The sequence below is a fragment of the Colletotrichum fioriniae genome (genome assembly GCF_027942845.1).
Source record: "Colletotrichum fioriniae strain IMI 355084 chromosome Unknown scaffold_8, whole genome shotgun sequence".
NCBI classification, from domain to species: domain Eukaryota; kingdom Fungi; phylum Ascomycota; class Sordariomycetes; order Glomerellales; family Glomerellaceae; genus Colletotrichum; species Colletotrichum fioriniae.
Window position 1 is genome coordinate 1,390,033 of NW_027076844.1, and position 12,152 is coordinate 1,402,184.

A 12,152-nucleotide genomic window follows, 5' to 3' on the forward strand; every position below is an offset into this window, starting at 1 on the left:
ATTTTAATATTATATAGAAAAATCTAGGCTTAGTTTAAATATTATTTTATAAATCTTATTAAAATATATAATTATTTAGTTTAGTAACTAGTTATTAATATAAATATCTTTAATAAGTCGGTTATTATATTTTTTATAAATAAAAAATAGTTATCCTTTTTAAATAAGAAGTATTAAAAATATTTATTATTTAAGTATTTTATTTAAAATAATTCTTTATAAAATATATTTTTTAGTATTAAATAAAGAACTACTTCCTTTTACTTAGGGTATTATAAAAACCTTTTTAAGTTTTACTATTCTATAAAACTATAATATTTATTTATTATTAAATAGATTAATATTCTTATATTAATTCTTATTAAAATCCTCTTTAAAACTAATATTATTAATATTAAAATAAAATTTATAATTAGTTTTTTATTTAAATACGTCGTTAAATAAAGTTATAAAGCTTATTTAAGTTATATAATAATTTTTTTATTAAAAAATAAAATTATTAAAGCTTATATAGGGTTTTTTTATTAAGTTAAAAATTAATCTTTTTTTTAACTTTTTTAAAATTAAAATTTAGTTTTTTTAATTATTTTAATTTTATTTTTTATATAATAAATTTCTAAGTTATTTTTTAATTTTATAAATAAATTTTTTATTATCGTCCTCTCGTTTTATTATATAAATAGACTTAGTTAAGACTTTTTTTAGGTTAGGTTTTTTTTAAGCCTAAGGGGTTATTTTTTATTTACTATTTTATTATATTATATAAACGAAATTACTTATAATTTCTTTTATATTAGGTCCTCTTTTTTCGAACTTAAGAAGTTACTCCCTCGTATTTATTTAAAGTTTTTATATAACTTTTTTTTTAAAAAAAATAAAAAGTATCCTTTATAATAAAGTCCGTTTTAACCTTCTTTTTCTATATTTTTATAAATTTAAAAAAGTATAATAATATATTTAAAATTATTATTTTTTAAGAATATATAGTTAATATATTAAAATAATTTCTTTTTTAATTATTATAATTAGTATTTTAATAAGTAATAAAATAATACTATAACTTAATTATCTATTATTCTTAAATTTCTTTAAATACTATTTAGTTTATTTTTTATTATTTTAATAAATAAGATAATTATTATTATAATAAGCTATTTATAAGAATTATTTATAAAGGACTTTTTTATTTATAATATTAACTCGTTTTTTTTAAAATAAGTTAATATTAAATACGCTTAAGTTATTAATAATCTCTAGCTATATATCTTAGCTTATCGTAGTTATAATACTTAAAGTCTTTTTTTAAATAATTATCTTTTTTTTTAATAATATTAAGGTTTATAAAACCGTCGTATTATTTATAAATAGTATTTTATTAATTATTATTTTAGTTATTACGAGGTTTTTAGTTTATTTAAAAAACTACGCTAAGGTTATTATTAGTATTTATGTTTTATATTAAGTCGTTCTTTTTTTATTTTTTTACTTATAAAGTTAGTTATTAATTTTAATAATAAGTTCGCTATACTAAAAGAAGTCGTTTAGTTTATTAAGCTTAATTAGTTTATTTTTAACTTCGTCCTTTAGTTTTTAATAAAATATAAATATTTTAATATTATTAATAAAGTTTAGTTAAGTATTAAAAATATTTAAACTTAATAAAGTATTCTTTTACTAATTTAGTTTATTATAGCTATATTAAATTATATTTAGTTTATTATTTTTTTATTAAGGTCTTAAAATAAAGATCTAAGAGCTTTTTTAAATTTATTAAAGTTATAATAAATATTACGTATTTTAATAAAATACTTATTAAAAAATCTTTTTATTAAAATATTCTTTTTAAATTAGTTTAAACTATTTAAGGGCTCATCCCCTAAAAAAGCTAATAATATATATAACTTTTTTTAATTTTATTAATAAAATCTTTATAATAAAAGTTCTAATAGTTCTTAATTTAAATTAAAAATCCCTTAAGAATACTCAGGGTATTATTATAAGTAATAAGTATATTAAGCTTAAGTTTTTTATTATTTTTTTTAAAAAGGGGTATTAATAATATTAATAATAGCTCGGAGGGTATTAATTTCTTTTTAAAAAGCTTAAATATTAATATTTATTTCTTATTCCCTAAGTTAAATAATTTTGTTTCTTAGGGCTTAAATATACTAAGGGCTATTCTTAAACTATTAAAATATAATTTTAAAGTTCTAAAGCTTATTTATAATTTTATTATATATAGTTTATATTTTAAGAATATTTACGTCTCTTTTTTTAACTTTTTTTTAAAATTATTTATAAATTTTTTTTTAAAAAATAATTTTATTATTAAAATTAACGTTTATAAGGGCTATTTCTATTTTTTTAACCAAGTTTTAAATAAGCTATTTAAAAAAAATAAAAGAGCTTAAAATAAGAAATTTAGTAAAAATATAAAAAGATATTATTTATACTATTTAATTAGTTTTTATAAAATAAACTTACTAAATAAGAATAATTAAAATATTATAATTAGCTAATTATAATAAGTATATTAATAAAAATTAAGGTTATAAGTATTAAATAAATAGTATTATAATTATAAATAACTTCCCTAAAGCTATATTTATAAATTATAAAATAAATAAGGCTTTAGTAATTAATTATAGTTTTATTAAAAAAGTTCTTAATAAAAATAGCTAAAAGCGATTATAAAATTTAATATTAAATTAATTATTAAAAAAAATATAAAAGTCTATTCTCGAGCTTAGCTCGAGTTTATATTATATATAAATCTTATTCTTAAAATAATCATTTAGATCTTAATTTATATTAAACTATTTTAATTTAAAATAATCCTTATTTTATTAATATATAACTTATTTTATAGTTTTTTTTATTTTATAAAGAGTAGTTATATCCCTATTTTATTTATATATATAATATACTATAGCCGCTACGGCTAGCGGACTAGCTTTTAAGTTAGTTATATATATTAAGTCGTAATATTTATTAACTAAATAATTAGCCTATAATTTAAAATAAATAAATAAATAAATTCTTTACGGCCGTTTATTATTTTAATTTTTTTTTGTTTTTTAATTTATATATATATATATTAATTATACATATATACCCTTATTTTTTTATTTTTATACTTATATTTATATATATACTCGTTAATAAAAAATAGGAATTATAATTAATAATATTATTTAAAATAAATACTTAAATATATTAAAGTTAAAAAAGCGCGCTTATATTATTATAATATATAAAGTTAAGTATTTTAAAATAACTTTGAAAAAAAATAATAACTCCCTTATTTATAATAACGATTTATTTATAGGTAAGTAATACTTTTTTTATATTAAATTCTAATTAACTAAGTAATAGTATTATATTATAACTTTATTTTTAAATTTATTAATATTTTTATTTATAAATAATAGTTTTTTAATTAAAAAAGAGATTATTTAAGAAGTAAGTAGAGTAAAAAGTAGTTTAGAGCCCCTTTTTTACTCCTTCCTAGCGGGTATAAAATAGTTCTTTATAAATATAATATCCTTTTTTTAATATTATTATTTATAATTCTAATTTTTAATAATATACTTTTTTAATACCCCCTAATATTAAGGGATTTTTAAGTAAGTATTATTATTATTTAGTACTAAATATTTAAGTTATATTAAAAACGCCCTTAATAAATAAATAGAGGGGTAATACTTTTTAAGCTTAAGTACTAATAATAAATATATACGTTATTAAGTTAATAAAAAAATTTAGCTATGCTCCTCTCTAGAAATATATATATAAACTAAATAAAAAGTTTTTTATATTTTAAATAAATAAAAAAAGAGAATTTAATAAAGACCTCGTAAAAAGTTAGTTTTTATATATACTCGTTATTTTAAATTAATTACTAATTATTTTTTAAAACCTAATTTATATAATAATAATATTATATAAGGCTTTAGTAACTAACGGGTTATTAAATAAAATTAAAAACGAGGTAGCTTATATAAATAAAGTTTTAATAAAAAAGGTATTTATAAATACTCTTTTTTATACTCGAGACTTAGTTAAAAAAAGCTTATTAAAAAAAAAGGTACTAGCTATTTTATATATAAAAGCTAATAATATTTAAATTAGAATTAATATTCTTATTAATATTTATATTTTTATAAATATAATACTTATATTAAAGTCCTTTTTAAATAAATATGCGCTTATTTTTTTTAAATAAGTAATCTTTTTATAATAACCTAACAGGGGTTATTAAAATAATTTTATATTTTTAAATTATAAATTATATTTATAAATTAAAAACCTAGGCCCTCTGGGGCGTTTTAATATTTTTTTAATATTTTTTTATTTTATATAACTATTCCTTATATATTTTTTTATATTTAAAAAATAATACGAAGTATTTAAATTTTATTTATAAAAAAGCTCTTTATAAAACTATTAATTAGTATTTTATTTATTAATATATAGACTATTTTAAATAGGCTTTTTAAATATTTTTTAATATAATTATATATTTTAAATATTAACATAATAAAAATAAGTTAAAATATATTCCCCCTTTTTTTTATTATAAGCTTTATTATTTAATAATTATTATAATAAACTTTTTAATTATCCCTGAGTTTAAATAATATATTATTAAAAAAGCGTTTTAAAATAAATATTTTTTTAATAATATATTCTAAGTTAAGTAGTTTAGTTTTAGTTATTAAAGTTATTATTATATTTTATTTTACGGCTTTTTATTAAACGAGTTTATTAAAAAGAGATTATATATTTTTAAGAGGATTTTTCTATCTTTTTATTATTTATAAACGAAGCGTTATTTATAATTATTAATACTTATTTACTTTTTTAAAATATTAAAATATAACTATAGCAAAGTAATAAATATAAAACAAATATTATATAACAATAGTAAAGTAATAAATATAAAAAAAATATTATATAACTTAATTTATAATAAAATAGTATTAACGAAATAAGTTTATAAAGAACTAAAATAATAAAATATATATAAAAAATAATATCGGGTTATATTATTATTATTATATATAGAATTAATTTCTTTTTTTAAAACGACTTAGTTTTAATTAGTAATACGATTTTTAAGTTTTTTTTAATTAATATAATTAATAGACAGCGTTATTAGTACTTTTTATATTAATAAAATTAAATTTTTTAATAACTCTTTTAATATATTAATTATAAATAAAATAGATCTTTTAGTTTAGTTAATCTTAGATAATTTTAATACTTAAATATTATAAAACTAATCCTTAATTTTTTTAATTTATATTTTTTAAGCCCTTTAATTACTTAACTAGCTTTATAAATATAATTTTTATAAAATAATATAAAGATATTATTTATATAAAAAAGAACTAAGACTTTTTATTTTTAAATTTAAAAATAAATATAGGTTTTTATTTATAAATATAAGCTTAAGAGATTTTAAAGTTATTAAAGTTCTTTATATTAAAATAAAGGAGTATTACAGGGTATTATAAAAAAGCTTATTTAAGTTCGATATATTTACTTAGCTATTTAAAACTATTTAAAAGTTTATATATAATAAAAAGGTTATTTAGTTTTTATATTATATTTAAAAATATATTTATAATATTATATTAATAAATTTCTAAATCGAATTAAGTAGTAATAGTTATTATTATTTTAAAAATCTTAGTAATAAGAGTAGTTATATACGTCTTTTTTTAAAAAGTATTATTCTTAGAGGTTACCCTTAATATATATTTTTTATTTTATAATAATTAAGGTAATAGTCCTTATTAAATTTATAATTAAATACTTATTTAAATAATATTAGTTTTTTTTAAACTATTATTTAGTTAATAATTTTTTAAGTATTTATTTTTTTAGCTTTTTAATTTTTTTATATAAATAGTTTTAATAAAATAAGTTTTAAAAAGCTTAGGTATTTTAAAAATATTTTTTTATATTTTAAAAAGGGAAATAAGGTTATTTATATATATTTTATTATTAAAAAAGTACGGTTAGTAAAACGTATTTTATTTTACTAATTATAGTATAAATATAATAATAAAGTATTTAATACCCTAAGTTATTTTATTAATCGTCTTTTACTAATTAAGTATATATATATTAAAAAAAGCATCCTAATCTTATTTTATATAAAATAAGAATAAGTACTACTTAAATTACTCTCTATAACTTAGGTTTTAAGTAACTACTTTTAATAATTAATTTCTTAATCTCTAGTTTTATTTAATATATTTATTATTTTTTATAATTATTAAAATTAGTTATTTTAAAATTTTTAACTAAGTTATTTTTTTTATATTTTTTAATATAAGCTTATTAATTAAATAGGATTATTAAAGTTTAGTTAGGTAAAAAAGTCCTTTTTATAGGAGTTTAAAAAGTTATTTTATTTATTTATATATATATTATATTCTTAACTTTTTTTATAAAAAGGTTAGTTTTTTTTATAATTTTATTTATAACTTTAGTTAGTTATATAAGGGCTAAGCTTAGTTCTAAATTTTAAAAAATTAAAAAGTTAGTTTAGGAGTAAATAGCTACTTATTTTATTTACTTAAAAATAAACTAAACTTTTTTATAATTTAGTTTATTTTTTATAAAATAAATATAAATAATAATAAGTATTCTTAGTTTATTATTAATAAAGCCTCTTTTTTTATTTATAACTTTAAATAATTAAAGCTTAAAATTAATAATTATAAGTAATTATTAAATTTTATTTATTATAAACTTTAATTTAAGTAATTAAATTACGGCCTTTACGTCGTTTTTTAAATAAAAAACGGTCTTATTAAATATTATATTATATATAATAATAACTTTTTAAAAACGAGAGGATTTAGATTTTATATATATTATAAGCGTTTATTATATATTTTATAAAGTATTTAATATACCCCCCTCTACTTTATTTTTAAAATATTTTTTTATTAATTCTTTTTTTATAATTCTTTTTTTAAAAAATATACTTAGTAATTATATATATACGTTTATTTTTAATAAGGATATAAATTATAAGTAAACTTTAGTATATTTATTAGTTATTATTACTTAAAATAATAGCTAAACTAAACTTTTTAATTTAAATTAATAAGAGCTAATTAGTATATTATTTAAGACTAATATTATATAAATAGGTTATTATTAATATAGCTTTTATTTATAAATTATTTAATAACTTAATTATAAATATTATATTAATTATTTTATTTATAATTTCTTAACTAGCTCGCTTTTTATTTTTATTTAGTTTTTTTATATATAGAAGGGTAGTTTTTAATTTAATTCCGAGCTCTTTTATTTAAGTTTAAAAAACGAGTTTTATTATTAATTACGATTATTAATTATACGTTTTATATTTTACTAAATTTTATAAATAGTAAGACTTTTTTTAAATACAGTACTTATTATTTAAATAAATATAAAACCTTACATATTATATTATAAGTTTTTATAATTCTTAAGAAAACGAAAATCATACCTAAGTACTCGTGCTTAATTAATATAAACTATTTATTCCATTTATATATAAATAAGTAATTAAAAAAGTTTTAAATAATCTTAAAATATAGCTTAATTATTCTTTATTTTTAAAATACGTTTTAAAATAACTTATTTTATATAAGTAGTTATATAATATTAATATTTTAAGTAATTTAATCCCTTAATCCTTACTCTTTAAATAGTTAATATAAATTTCTTAAGTATTATTAATACGAAATATTTAAACTAAAAGTATTAGAACTATACTAAATTTATTTATTTACTCTTTAATTAATATAAAGGACGAGGTATATACTAATTATAAATAAAAAATTATATTTATTAATAAAAAAAAACTTCTAAGTAATAAATAGAATAAATAGGGGCTTATATTTTAAAAAAATTAAGTTAATTTTCTTAATAAACTATTTTATTATAACGTTTTTAAATAGGTTATTAAAATAAAAAAGTATAATTAAAACTAGAGTATTAAATACTCGTTTTTTTAAAATAGGGTTTTTAATATAATATTAATATAGAAATTCTTAATAAAGTTAATATTATAAAGGGTTAAGTTTTTAGTTCTAGGTCTTTTTATTTTTATAAAAAATATTTTAAATAATCCTCGTTTTATAAATAAATATAAAATAAAATGTTATTTTTAAAATTTATATTTTTAATTTTATTATATTATTAAATTAATCTAGGTTTTAAAAGTAACTAGTTATTAATAAGGTAAACTATATTATAATTATTTATAATTATATATTTAAAAGAAAAAATATCAGCCTATAAAAAAAATAAAAAAAATAATAAAATTAATATTCTTATTATTTATCGTATTTAACTTTAATAATAGAGCAATATTAATAATTATAACTATAATATTTAAAAAATAAAACGCTTTAAAATCCTACTTTTTTACTAATTTTTTTTAGTTTATTTAGCTTTTTATTTTATTTTTTGTTATTATTATTAAATTTATTAGAGGCTCTTACTTATATTTTTTTTTAAGTAAGGTTAATACGAAAATCAGTATATTTATTAATATTTAAGTAAATAATTATCTTATTAACTTCGGTTCTATTTAGCTAAATATATTTTTTATTTTATTTTTTTTAATAAAAACGAACTCTATTTTTATATATTTAATTAGTTTTTTAGTAATAAGTTTTTTTATAAAAGTAATTTATAAATAAGTTAGGTCTTATTTTATTTTATTTAAGAAAGTCTAAATAACTTATTAATATTACGAAAAATTATAATTTTATTTATAACTTTTATTATATACTACTTTTTTATAAAAAGGTTATTAAATATCTTAGTATAATAGTTTATATTAAGCACTATTTTACCCCTTTATTTTATTTTTTATAATATTAATAAGTTTTTAATTAGATTAGTTTAGAATAAAATAATAAGTAGTTATATAAAAAAAAGAATTTAAAAATAAGAGTCCCCTAAACTTTAAATAACTAGAGCTATATTATATAATAATAAATTAAATAAAAAATTTTAATTTAAATAATAAAATTAATATTAAAATTTATTTTATTTATAATTATATTAAATTCTTTTTAAGTAATTATAAATAAATTTAAGTTACTTAGGGTATATTTTTATTTAAAAACTTTGATTGATATATAAAATAAGTAATTAGGTAAATTAATAAGTTCTTTTTTTATATTTTCTAAAATATTCTAGGTAATAGAGTTAGTAATTTAGTAATTTATTAACTTATATAATTTCTTTTTTTTATAATTAAGAGATTATTTTAAATATTATTTATTAAATAAAAGAGGTATATTTTTTAAAAAAAAATATACTTAATTAATTATAACTAGCTTAGGCTTTATAAAAAAGAAAAGGCTATTTTATAAAGTCGTTTTATTATACTAAATTATTTTTTAGTATTATTTTTTAGGGGCTTTTTACTAAGTATAATAATTAAATTATTAATTATACTTAATTATAGTTATTTTATAGACTTATTTTTAAATAGTATTTCGTATTTTAATATATTTTTTAATAAATAAAATAAACTTAATAAAAAAATAAAAAGATTTAAAGATAATTTCGTATTATTTAAATTAAATAGGTCCTAAACGTTTTTTAAATAGGCTTTTATTTATAAAATAAGATACTATTTTAATTAATCTTATTAATAATTAAAGCTTATATTTAATTATTTTAAAAAGCTTTTTTAAAAAAATATAGTTATTTAAAAACTAGTTTTATAAGTATAATAAGGGTTAAAATTAGGTATAAAAAAAATATAATAAATTATAATTTTTTAAAAAAATAACTTTTTAATAGAACTTTAGTAATTTAAATTAGAGCTAAGTTTATAATTATTATATAATTATAAATAGAGGTATTAACATTAAATATAAAGAATAGTTATTTATTAAAAAATAAGAAATAGGTATAAGGTTTATTTTAAAATAGAGAGTATAAGTAAGTATAGACCTTAGGTAATTATATAATCGAGGTTACGTAATATATAGTGAGGCTATAGATGGTTGAAGCCATTACGATAATCCCTTATACTATACTCCGTGATTAATATATTTTTTTTTTTTGTGTATACTATAGTTACACACCCCCCACTTTGACGGGAAGACTAGCACTAAGGGCGAAGTCGATGAGCAATCATGTTCTATATTAGGGTCTCGTCGAACGGTAGTCCATTCTTGGTACTACCTAGGGAGCTTTGGTAGTATCCACAAACTACATACTGAAGAAGCACGTTTTCCTGAGAGGTTGGATGAACAATCTACTTGCGGTAACGGCTTTCAATCAAACCAAAGCATAAAGACTACAAAGGAGAATGACAAAGACACTCTAGAAACCAAAAGGCGCTGCATTCGCGTCGTTGGGGCAACTAGCTACGAGTTGATCGCCAACTACGGCTTGAGAGTTCGAGACAACAACACCTCCGGCCGGGTTAGTGAGTGAGAAAGTGAAGCTGCCGCATTGTTGTGCATTAACAAATAATAGGCGGATTGGATAGTATTGGCCGGCCGTCGCGGTGAACGTGTAAGTGCCGGCGCTGTTCGTATCGTAGTAGTCGACATTTTTGTTAGCATTGGCATTGGTGAAGCCAGTCTTAGCGTTATTGCCTAGCCACAGGTAGACACCATCATCGACGTTACTGAAGCTGAAAGTGTACGTGCCAGAAGTGGCCGGATGGAAGTACCCAATGTGTTGAACAATCATGAACTGGGACTGCCCGCTCGTCGTGGTTCCGTAAACGGTCCGAGTTGTGGTGGCGCATTGCTGCGCCAGACCAATCGTTGTTGTCCGACCCGTGTTATCAGGACTCTGTCCAGAGAGAACGGTGTTGATATTGAAATAAGTCGTCTTCCAGTTTGCTTGACCATCAGCGCCGTTGCCGTGAGCAGGGATGTTTCCGGAGCTACTAGCAGTCTCTGTTGGAGCTTGCGCAAGACCATAATAGGCCCAGAGTAGCCCAGGGGTGCAGCTTGCGGTCGGACTCGTCGAGGATGAAGACGAAGTTGAGGTAGACGTGGAAGAAGATGATGGCGTCACAAAAGTGATCACGCTAGTTGTGCCAGCCGGGTCGGTAGGAACTATCGTTGTCAGTCCCGTCTGCGTACCGGTTGACGTGACAGTGGTTAGGAAGCCAGTGATAGGAGCCGAAGTTGAAGTTGTGGTACTAGACGAGCTAGAACTGGAAGTAGGAGATGCGGTTGGAATGGCAGTTGAGCATGATTCAGGATAGGCAAGTCCCGAGATATCGGACGAATTTGTTGTTCGTCCAGGCCCTGAGAACACAAGGGAAAGCGATGACGGAGTACCCCAGTTTCCAAAGACTGATCGAATTGGGTAGAAGAATCCGGCAACAAGGTTTGTGCTCACGCAACCCGTGTTACCGGATGCTGCGAACCAGTACTGTGCCAGTGGAGTGGCTCCTCGAGGAGTTGCCGCGTTAGAAGGCTGGGCACAAGGAAATGCGCTGGCGCTGCCGAGATACAGAACGTCACGGTTGTCGGCACTAGGCGCGTAGCAGAATGTGTATGTGCCAGTCTGATCAGGGCGGAAATAGCCTGTAAAGACGAGGGTAAAATTGTTCGCGTTGTACGTGATTCCTCCGTAAGTTTGGGTTAAGCCGTCGTAGTACTGGAAGGTTGCCGACGACCCTGGTGTTTGCGGGTTGTATGGCGTTGCGGTCGACCCGGCTGATCCCTGAAACGGAACTCCGAGAGAATTTGTGCTGCCCTGAGCCAAGGGGGCTTGAGATAGGTAATAGTCAGGCCCAACTCCCGAGCGACCATCGGACACTCCATACCCACTGGCAACTTGAACAGAGTTGGCATAGGCTCTGAGGGTCAGTCCAGAGGCGGCGCAGTCCACCGGCGGCGTAGCGCAAGCACCGGAAGGTACGGGGCTGGTGCTTGAGCTCGATGAGGTGCTTGCGCTGCTGGGCGTGACGAATGTAATAACACTTGTTGTTCCAGCCGGGTCACTCGGAACAATCGTTGTCAGACCCGTTTGTGTGGCCGTGGAGGTAAGGGTCGTCAAGAATCCGGTGGGAGGGGGCACAAACGTGATGATGCTAGTGGTGCCTGCAGGATCGGATGGGACAATTGTCGTCACTCCCGTCTGAGTGG